General features: G+C 37.0%; 2 non-coding genes across 2 annotated transcripts; both read left to right on the top strand.

Annotated features, from left to right (window-relative positions):
• The first annotated feature begins 2,831 nt into the window (after window positions 1–2,831).
• Window positions 2,832–2,950, top strand: LOC145678181 (5S ribosomal RNA). The gene has a single exon (XR_014130286.1). It is a non-coding gene; the product is annotated as a 5S ribosomal RNA (ribosomal RNA).
• A 177-nt stretch (window positions 2,951–3,127) lies between these two features.
• On the top strand, window positions 3,128–3,246 carry LOC145678180 (5S ribosomal RNA). Its single transcript, XR_014130285.1, has one exon. It is a non-coding gene; the product is annotated as a 5S ribosomal RNA (ribosomal RNA).
• Window positions 3,247–9,680: the final 6,434 nt, after the last annotated feature.

The raw sequence follows: 9,680 nt of genomic DNA, 5'->3' as shown, positions 1-9,680 counted from the left end.
AAAAAGGCAACCCCTTCACCTCTCCTTATGCATTCATCAGTAAACATACAACCATAGATCACAATACCACTCACATCACCTATCAGTTCTCCACGTCCATCAAGATCCAATCATCGCCCTGGCCCTTTATGATGATACACAACATTACATGTTATTGTGTGCATTGCCCCGCGTTACAATACATGACCAAAAAAAAGAGAAAAAGAGCTGCACTGCCTTCAGTGTAGACATGTTCGTATTCGTAGAAAATGATTTTAGGTACACGATAGTACAGTAATCTATCTTCACATGCTTCAGATGTGAACGATACCTACACATGAAGAGGGCTCCCGAGGTTTCCTTTTCCAATAGGATGGAGCTCCACCACACTTGCAGAATGACGAGAAGTTATGTTAATAAATATATCCCAGAGTGTTTCGTAACTCGCCCTTGGTCCTAATGATGAAGCGTTCTTCAGATGGCCCCGATGTCTCCACACATGATACTATGCGACTTCTTTTCACGAGGCTCTCAAAGATCACGTTTGTGTCCTAACATTCTCTGCAGATATGACACAGCTGCGATAGCGGATCACAGAAGCCTTTCCTCTCCTTACAAGAGACGTGTTCATTCGAGTATGTGAGTAATTCGACTATCGATTAAATATCTCCCGTGTCACGATAGTAGTCACTTTCAATTCTTCTAACGAAGGTAAGAAAAAATGCTATACAAACTTCCTTTCGGTATATAAAGGATTAGGGGCCCAGAGAATATTTTCTTTCAAGAGGATACATTCTTTTTCGAACACCCTGTATATAGATCCTCTAATTATAACTGCAAACAAAATGTTGATTTTGCAATTGCTTCCATGAGAGAATATTCTGTGCACTTTCTTTCTGAAGGGCCGGGCCTAAACGTTTTCCTTAATCATTAAATTTAGTAGTTATCTACAATTACATAGTTTTCCATTGTTCTCAAAATAAAGATTTTTCTCTATGAATTGTTGAATGTTGCTAGGGATATTGAAGTAATTCTTTTTAGTGTTTTTTTCTTTACAATAATGTACTGAACGCCTGCATTAAGGAAGTTCGTGTGTCCATCTTGCAAAATGTTTCGTCTTTTTTCATGCCCACTAAGGTAAATATTCATTTTGCTCTTTTCTCTGTATGCAAACCACATTTCTTAAAGGCAACATTTTCATACAAATGTAGTACTAAAAACTTCTAATTGGCAACATCTGGGCTGCGAAGAGGAAAAAGAAAGAAATCTCGTACGTATTCGCGCGCAATTCGGAATTAGCCAATGAAAAGCACAAAAGCGGCCACCATCTCTCTCTCTTTCTTATTAACGGTTTTGTACTTTCTGCAGTTCTATCAGTGCTGCTAACCTCTTACTATATCATTGAATATGTATGTTTAGATATATATATATATATATATATATATATATATATATATATATATTTTTTTTTTTACAAAAAATCATACTACTACGGAATAATATTAAATGCCTTTAAACCCTCATTTCTGTTTGCACTTTCTGTTACACTACCTTCCCCGAACTTCTTTCAAGTTATTAAGTGCAGAACGGGGAGTTATACATATTTACTTGCGCTTTGACAATATCTGCACATTGTGTAATAATAGGAGACGTATAAAATAAAACTATATACTAATACGTATATATATATATATATATATATATATATATATATATATATATACAGTACACATTCCACTATCCGAGGCTTTCCTTTTCTTTTCTTGCTGACGATAAATTACGCTTTTAGAAATGTTGTCTGAAAACAATAAGAATATGTGCAAAAAATACAATCAGAGGTAGAGGTCTTTAACAGGAAATAAGCAAGGGAGTTGAAAAATTTTTTATGCATGTAAAAAATATAGACATGAACCAACTTGTGAAATAAAAAGACCAGAAAACTACTCTTTCTAAATTATGTGTAAACTTTTTACCGAAAACGAAAGTTGCACGAAAGACTTTTTGTCCGTTTTTTGGCCTCCGGTGCTTGGGGTCCCTGATTCAATCCCAGCTCGTGCCGTGTGAACTTTGTCGTGCATAAAGACCGTGCTCATGGGTTTTCTCGGGTTTCTCCCGTTTCCTCCCACTTTCTTCATTCAGTACTCATCATCACCGTCTCCTTTAGCGTAACCGGTATAAGTATGCGACGTAAATCTAAATATTTCATTTCATTTCCCTTTTCTGCTCATACTGCTGATTATGCGCGATTATGCCAACATCCAACTCCGCGGATAATCGTGCGATTACTGTATATACAACTAATACAGATACAACTAATTATATTATCAGTTACAGTATCGGTTTTTATTTACTAATTTGCCTCACTTTATTTGCATCCCTGCAGTAAATAATTCTTATCGATAATAGTTAAAATGTATATTACATTTTAGTGCTTCACGACTGAATGATCATCTGCCTTACGTTATCTCGCAGCTGAAGAGAATGCTACACTGAAAACTACCTTGCGTTATAAAGGGTAAGTGAAACATATCTTAAAAATATCTTTCATACATTTCATTGTGTACATTAAAGAATGTAAGTTTGCCTTTTTCCTGTAATCAATACTTAATAAAGGATTTATTTTTATTTATTTATATACAATTTCATACGTGGTTCGTGATAGTAAACTCGATAGGACACAGTGGCACTATGAACATCCGAATCACTCATCATTCGAACATTCAAATATTTATTCGAATATTAGTATATTCCAAGTAATGTTAACGACGTTAATATGCTTGCCTTTATAGTTAATAATGTCAATTCTTACTTAAAACATACTTCCTTAACAGGACATTGAAGAAAAGGTAGTTGCCAACGGCCATACCATGCTGAATATACCGGTTCTCGTCCGATCACCGAAGTCAAGCAGCATCGGGCCTGGTCAGTACTTGGATGGGTGACCGCCTGGGAACACCAGGTGCTGTTGGTATACTTTTTCTAATTTTGTTTTTCACAAAGACGAATATTCTCACATCGTTCACCACGATAATTTCGTAATCATGCATTACTTAAAACAATTAGCAACGCTTTCCACGCGCTGGTCTTTTTGAGTATTCACCGACAAACCTACGTAGCTACAATAACTCACTCGAAGCCATATGCATTCGCCAACGGCCATACCATGCTGAATATACCGGTTCTCGTCCGATCACCGAAGTCAAGCAGCATCGGGCCTGGTCAGTACTTGGATGGGTGACCGCCTGGGAACACCAGGTGCTGTTGGCATCTCTTTTTCAAATTTCATTATCCTTCAAGTACGAAAATACTAGAAACATTAATTTTATAGTACTTTCAAGAGATAATTTATCAACATTATTTCATAGCGATTAATCGATATTCTAAGCGTTATACCCACTATTTCTTACACTAACAGCCTGTTTATTTGCACGGCACATTAAAATAACCTGATTTCCGATCCGTGTGCACCTACTACTATACTTAACACGGAATGTATTACCACTTTTTAAAAGTAAATTATTATGACTAAGTGTAGATCTCCGGCGAGTAAATGCCTTTCGTATACAAGCACGACACATCTCCGCTATGTGCTTTACTTTTTTACTAACAGCATATAGAAATTGGATTTCAACGTGTTTCTACATAACAGAATGAAGCAAATTTCGTGATTTAACTCTTTCGAATAATGTGTTGGTCCTGACAAGGACCGTTTGAAATGAAAAATCTTGAAGAAGATTTTTACTTAGAGCTTGTGTACTTGGTAACAGCCTTCGTACCCTCACTTACAGCGTGCTTGGCAAGTTCACCAGGCAAAAGAAGGCGCACAGCTGTTTGGATTTCCCGGCTGGTGATAGTTGACCGCTTATTGTAATGGGCCAAACGAGAAGCTTCAGCAGCAATACGCTCGAAGATGTCATTAACAAAGCTGTTCATGATACTCATAGCTTTGCTAGATATGCCAGTGTCAGGATGCACTTGCTTCAAAACTTTGTAGATGTAAATGGCATAGCTCTCCTTCCTCCTCCTCTTCTTCTTCTTATCTCCCTTGGAGATATTCTTTTGGGCTTTACCAGCCTTCTTTGCAGCCTTTCCGCTAGTTTTTGGTGGCATGATGACTCACTCGTTCAGCAAAATTAGATGTGTCCGCCGATTTATCGACTTCATTTAAATTACAGTACGTGTTTCAATTCGCGCCAACTGCCTTGCTTTTCATTTGATGCACTCGGGTGCACGCTTGAAGTAGTAACAAAACTGACTTGATTGGAGTGTTTAGGCTTGCGGATCCCGACGCTGGGGGCCTAATAAGTAGGGATAGTAGGGAACCGTCTCTAAACTTGTAGCTGTATAACGTTATACGTATAGTCATTGGTGAATAAGTGAAGCAAAGTGTCATAGAGAAATAGTGTAAAACCATGGCTGGCAAAGGCCTTGTGCAGTGAACTTAGTGATTCAAACGGGAGTGCCCTGGGTCACGGATTCAGGTCCTTACCCACTAGGGGGATACTGAACCCGGGGAAATAGGATCTTATAGGGATCGCCCCTAACGAAAGACTAGAGCAGCACTAAAAGTCGACGACCAGCGGACCTTTTCAGGGCCACTTTATAAAAGCCATAGTTTCTGTATAAGTGTGGCTCTTTTCAGGACCACGCTATAGATACCGTATAAGTGAAGTTTTAAAAGTGCTAGTATCGAGTGAGTGTAAAGTGTTTTAAGTGTGTCCTAGTGCTTAGTGCTTCCAAGAATAGGCGACAATATGGAAAAGGAGGAGAATAGCAAGACAGGTGAGTGTACACCCAGAACCAAAACCGCAGCGGAAACACTACTCAAGGTAAGAGAATGCAATTTCCAGAACTCTTCTATTTCAGTAGATATCAACAATGTACAAGATAGATTGTCTTCATCAAGTGATAGCGAATTAGACCTTTCAGACATAAGTAGTTCAGGATCAGATTTAAGCAGATGTAGCTCATATGCGGATGTAGTTAGGAAATCTCCTAGCCAGGATAAGGGTCAGTTTAGGTCAGAGGTCAGTAAAAACACTGAGAAGGATGCCAGGTTCGAGAAGAAGTACCCAGAAATCATTGTTAAACACAGGTCAGACTTTTATGATATTAAGAAAAAGTTCAACGATGTACACGGAAAGGTAGTTGCAGAGGGGTTCAAGATCCAGGCATGGAATGAGCTAACGTACAAAGAGATCTTGCAGTACGTCGAAAAGGAGAAGGTACAGTTTATTCATCTCAACAGAAGTAGGGCTAGGCCGATCAAGCTAGTAATTAGAGGACTTCCTATTGACTTACCAACCGAGGAAATAGAGGGGTATATTAATGGTATACTTGAGACAGATGGTATAACAGTGCATCAAATGAGCAGGAGAGAATACATTGACCCAAATGACAGGACGAAAGGAAAGAAAAAAGTGCCAATGCCACTCTTTCTGGTGAAATTGTCAGATCCGATCCACAAAGATAGACTTTTGGAAACAAAGTATATACTCTCTTTATCAGTTAGGGTAGTAGATTACATTCCCCTCCAACCAGATGTTGTTCAATGCTACAAATGCCAGGGCTTTTTTCACTCGGCTAGTAACTGTCACTACCAGCCCAGATGCGTTAAATGTGCACAGGAGCATCTGAGCAGGGAGTGTCAGAAGCAGCGGGGGGAGCCGCCCACCTGTGCTAATTGCGGGGGGGCCCATCCCAGCAATTATCGCGGGTGCAAGGCTTACAAAAAAGCAATGGCCGCGAAAACTGGCAACACACAGGAGAGAGAGGCAAAGGTACGAAGAGGGACTACCGACAAACCCACAAACAGAACCAAAAGAACGAAACCCATAGAACCCAACCAACCGTCAACCTCAAAAACAAACCAACCTATCAATCCTAGCAAACCACAGGGAACTCAAAAGACCAAATCAGACAGAAGTAAGGGACAGCAAAAGCGTAGGGAACAAATTGACACATCAACAGACTCAGAATCAGATAACGACTTACAACCAACGAATAATCAACGTAAAACAACAGGAAATAGTAACGTAAAAACGACGCAAGAACTATATCAAACGCAGAATAAATTAACACAGCTAGATCTTGATTTAATTAACAGGCAGAGTAGAGAAGAAATACTTTCATATGTACAGGATTATATAAACATAATACTAAACCGCGCTAGACAAATAGCCAGAGCTACAGATAAATATAGTTAATAATGTGAAATATGGGTTTACATCTTAATGGCAGTATTAATAAATTCCAGATACTTGCTTGGAATGCCTCCAGTCTGAACCACAAAGTAGATGAGCTCGCGGATTACCTAATCGAAAACAATATTGCAATCGGATTAATAAGTGAAACAAATCTCAATGCCGAAATACAAATTAAAATTCCAGGATATAAATTATATAGATCTGATAAACAGCCGGACAAAAACAATTTAGGAACACTCATAGCAGTATTAGAATCAGTAAAGCACACAGAAATTCAACTACCGTTACTTGATACAGTAGAAGCAACAGGAATAAAAATATATATCAGAAACAAGCCGGTTAACATAATAGCGGTTTACAACTCACCATCCAAGTCTATCAATACAGATGACATAAGGAAACTAGCTAATTCAGGGAATAGCGTAATACTAGCGGGAGACTTAAATAGCAAGCATCCAATTTTCTGTAGTGTAAACACAAACAACAATGGGAGACGCCTCTATAGGTTCATGCAATCCTCTCCACTACAAATTCTATCACAATATCAACCTACTCACTACCCTCCAAACGGCAACACACCGGACGTACTAGACTACGCATTGTACAAAAATGTAAATGACTTACTAGAAATACACACAATAAATGAACTAGACTCAGACCATCAACCAATTATAATTACTGTAGGCAACAAACCAGATAACGCACCTGATAGAAAAATCCTAAACTATAACAAAGCAAAATGGGATTCATTCAAACAAACCGTAGAGGAAGGCATTCCAGACAGGTTTCTGATAAATAATATACAAGATATCGATAGGGCAGTAACAGTATTAACAACAGCAATTAAAAACGCAATAGGCAAAGCTATACCTAGCACTGTCCCAAATCCCAAAACTAAACTTCCAGATAACATACGTGATATGATAAAAACAAGAAATAACTTAAGAAAACACTACCAAAGATTTCGTGATCCAAGAACTAAATTCCATATTAATAACCTTAGACGCATAATTTATACAGAAATTAAAAACTATAGAAAATACAATTGGGACCGTAAAATTGAAAAAATGAACTTCAAGGACAACAGCATATGGAAGCTCACAAAAAATCTTACCAAGCCGTATACCCCAACACCATCACTGCATGGCGAAAATGGGCTAGTGTACTCCCCACAAGAGAAAGCAAACGTGTTAGCAGATACCTTAGAAAAAACATTTCAACCAAACAATATGGAAGAAGACCGCAATCACGACGCGAGAGTAAGGAATAAAGTAAGAGAGTTCTTAAATGGTCAAACCACAACATCCGCGAAAAAGACATCAAAAAAGGAGATAGATAGACTATTAAAGAAACTAAAGCCATTAAAAGCAGCCGGTCCAGACGAAATACAAAACATTTGCCTAAAGAACCTACCGGAAAAAGGAAAAATTTTCTTAGTTAATATTATAAATGCAATATTAAAACTAGCCTATTTTCCCTCAGAATGGAAATTAGCCAAAATCATAGCTCTACCTAAACCAGGAAAAGATAGCAAATTTCCCCAAAATTACAGACCAATAAGCCTCCTAAACACACTAGCTAAGCTAACCGAATCTGTCATACTGATCAGGCTCAAAAAACACTTAAAAAATCACAGCATCTTAATAAATGAACAGTTCGGATTCAGGAGCAATCACTCAACAACACACCAGCTAGTTAGAGTAGTTGAACTTATTACAGAGAAATACAATAAGAAACAAGGAACAGCAGCCTTATTCTTAGATGTGGAAAAAGCATTTGACAGAGTTTGGATCAAAGGTTTAATCTATAAAATGATAGCAATAGACGTACCTGACGTATATATTAAGTTACTATATTCTTACTTAACCAAACGTAAATTCTTTGTCTGTGTTCAAAACACACATTCTACAAACAGGAAGATAGAAGCAGGGGTCCCACAGGGATCCTTACTTGGCCCCATCCTATTTAGTATATACATTAATGACATACCAAAAAACGCGAAAACTAATATAGCACTTTTTGCAGATGACACTTGCATATTCGCTCACAGCTGGATACCAAATCAGGCCATTAAATATATACAAAACCACGTACCGGAGATTGAAGACTGGTTTACAAAGTGGAAAATCAAAATAAACACAAATAAAAGTGAAGCAATATACTTCACAAAAAGAAAACGGGAACCAACAGACAACATCCAAATCTTTGATGAACAAATACAATGGAAAAATAAAGTTAAATATCTAGGAGTAGTATTAGATGCACATCTGACATTTAAAGACCACGTTAATAGTCAATTAGGCAAAGCCACAGGGAGACTGACAGAACTAAAATGCTTACTAACCAGTGAGTATTTGAGCACAGCCGCGAAAGCTATCCTCTACAAAATGCTCATCCGCCCAATGCTTACATATGCTGTTCCCGCCTGGGGCCATGCCCTAAAAATAAATATGAAAAATCTGCAAAAATTTCAAAACAAAATAATCAAACTAATAACAAACTGTCCTAGGTACACTAGATTGCTACCCTTGCAAAAAGAACTAAAAATACTGCCATTAATAGAAGAAAGCATCAAAATAACAGAACAATTCTACAAGAACACAAACAAAGCAGAAAATAGGCTAGTAAACAGACTGGGAAATTACGACTTAGGACCATACGACAAACACAAAAGACCAAAGCACTTACTCAAATAAAGCAAGACTAGGAAGAACTGTTAGACCCAATATAATACAAGTGTATATATAAAGGTGCCTGAGTGTAAGTGTAATTGTGTGAATGACTGGGAGTATGAATGTAATAGGTTAGAATGAATGTAGGGTGTACTTGGACGCGGGGCGAGCGACTTTAAGTCGCTCGCCTCAAAAAAAAAAAAACAAAAAAAAAAAAAAAAAAAAAAAAAAAATATATATATATATATATATATATATATATATATCAAAAAAAAAATAATAAAAATAAAAAAAATAAAATAAAAAAAAAATAAAAAAAAATTAAAAAAAAAAAAAAATAAAAAAATAAATAAAAAATAAAAATAAAAAAAAAATATATATATAAATAAATAAATAAATAAATAAATAGCTAAAAATGAAATAATATATATATAGATACTGATGTAAATATATAAATAAAGATAATAAATAAACGTATGTGTAAATAGCAACAAACCTTATAACACAACATAGATATGTATATAAACGCCCAAACCTAAATGTAAATAGACCAAGGACCAGACGAAAAACTACGATACAAACGACCAATAACCTGGGACGAACCAAATGCATAATTAATAACAGAAATCTCAGTCTCGTTACAGCTTCTCCATTCCAGATCCAGCAGTGGCAAATATGATGGCAAAGCGAGGAAAAGGACAGACGCAGCGGAATGCATGTTCAAAAAAATAACAGATCTCCCACTAACAAAACGCTCCCCACTACAGACAACACAGATTGTGCTGACACTTAGAAGATATTAAGATAGGATTGTAATGTAACA

Source organism: Thermobia domestica, unplaced genomic scaffold (genome assembly GCF_964235325.1).
Source record: "Thermobia domestica unplaced genomic scaffold, izTheDome1.hap1.1 HAP1_SCAFFOLD_1991, whole genome shotgun sequence".
NCBI lineage: Eukaryota > Metazoa > Arthropoda > Insecta > Zygentoma > Lepismatidae > Thermobia > Thermobia domestica.
This window is presented reverse-complemented; position numbering and strand designations above follow the sequence as displayed.